We start from the raw sequence: 1,900 nt of genomic DNA on the forward strand, positions 1-1,900 counted from the left end.
TCCATGGCCATGGACTAGATAAAAGCTGATTTACAGGTTTGCTTGCTAATGTAGTTTACAATAAAGAAAGAAAATACAGAGAGAGAGAGAATAAACTTCTTTGGAATGTAGAGATGTTAACTGACTTCTTCTGATGAAGCTTTTTTTTTTTTTCCCAGTTGCTCTATAGTTTCTATTTGTACAAAAATATTAAAGTTGAGTACCTCGGAATGGGCCAGTGGCGCAACGGACAACGCGTCTGACTACGGATCAGAAGATTCCAGGTTCGAATCCTGGCTGGCTCGTGATTAATTGTTACAAATGGTTTATTTTTCTTATAAATTGCGTTATTTTTGGTTAACAGGGCTTACAAATTTGTGAAATCGTTAACAAGTTAAGGTCAAGTTCTGTTGGCGACTGCTAATCAAATAAATGAAGTCATTTTAATTCTTTGTACGACCTGCTTTTCAATGAAAATTTTCACACAATTCGCGATAAAAGTTCTTTTTTATGTTTTTAAATAACTATTTCGAACAGCGTAGTTGATTTTGGCCATCATACTGTCACCGAGTGGAATATTGTATACGAATGTGGAATGTTGTTGAAAATGCGTGTGATTATGTTACTTTAAATGCATTCTAATCACATAAAGTGTATTTAAGGCATCACCAACGATGCAGAAATAGTATTTTCATGGCTGATAAAATTTGAATTTGGACGGGATCGTTGTTGCTGAAAAGTAAAGTATCCCTTGTCACAACACAGGAGAACTTGATTTGGTGAAGGGATAAAGACGACAGCAGGTGAAGAACGAAGCTCTGGTACCTGGACATCAGTTGTGAGATTTGAAGATCCTATCTTCATCGCATGTAATTCGATGTAAGAGAGAACCGTCATCCCAATAACCGCGGTAATAACCAAAGTAGGTACTGAGGTATATGGAGGAGATCTAACTTGATCTACCTTGGAAATGTGCAAGACTGCATTTGAGGAAGAGGCGGGGAGTTGGGGTTTATCCGCATCGTACGGGGGGGGGACAATATAGTGTCCCCAAACTCTGTTTTTCTCCTTCCAAACTTCAACATTCACATTCTTTTTTTTTCCTTTTTTTTTCCTTTTTTTTTTATTGATAGCTTCCAATCTACGGACGTTCGATTAGGAAACTTCTACCCGGAAAGATAGATCGTTGCGTGCATTGGAAGACAGGAAGAAATCAGGCCTTTGGAAAGGCTTGAAAAACCCTTCCAGGATGAAAAGAATCTTTGTATCGTATTTTTAACTGAAGATTAGCTGTTCTAATATAGAAATGGAAAAGTTTTTTCTTCCAAGAAAAAATAAAATAAAATAAAAGACGCAAACTGGCTGCAAGATGGAGAATTGTAGAGTAGGTGCCCTCCCTCGATGAATCTTTGGACTCCCAGGAGGTGCCACGTAATAATAATAATAATTAAGAGACATTACACTGAACTCATGGCTTTAGTGACTTCGTTGAACTAAACCAACTTAACCCAACCAAAATACATGATAAGCAATCTAAATACAACTGTTAGTAGCAGAAAGCAAAGTCAGTTTGCAGACGCTTAAATACTTAGTCCAGTTTCGCCTTACGGAAAAGGACCACCTTCCCCCCCGCCCCCAAAAAAAATCTGAAAATAAACTTTAACCTTATTTGGGTATTATCAAAGACAAGAAAGGAGGGTTTTTTTTTTTTTTTTGAGAAAAATATACGATTACAGGTTCCTAAACTTATACTTTTTTTTAATCTTATCCCTTAAAATATTTTATAAATTTCACGCCCACTTACAAAGCAAGTGCAAATAAACAGACTTGAAATGGAAATCAGCCATGTTTACTATACAGGGCTGGACAAATACGCTCGCTCCCGGGTGCAAAACGGACATGGAATATATTTTATTTATTA

The 1,900-nt window shown here is 36.7% G+C and overlaps 1 non-coding gene across 1 annotated transcript; it reads left to right on the forward strand.

Moving 5' to 3' along the window:
• Window positions 1–211: 211 nt before the first annotated feature.
• Window positions 212–284, forward strand: TRNAR-ACG (transfer RNA arginine (anticodon ACG)). The gene has a single exon. It is a non-coding gene; the product is annotated as a tRNA-Arg (tRNA).
• The last annotated feature ends 1,616 nt before the right edge of the window (window positions 285–1,900 follow it).

This window comes from Typopeltis vanoorti, chromosome 18 (genome assembly GCF_054136105.1).
Source record: "Typopeltis vanoorti isolate ZY-2024b chromosome 18, IOZ_Tvanoo_1.0, whole genome shotgun sequence".
NCBI classification, from domain to species: Eukaryota; Metazoa; Arthropoda; class Arachnida; order Uropygi; family Thelyphonidae; genus Typopeltis; species Typopeltis vanoorti.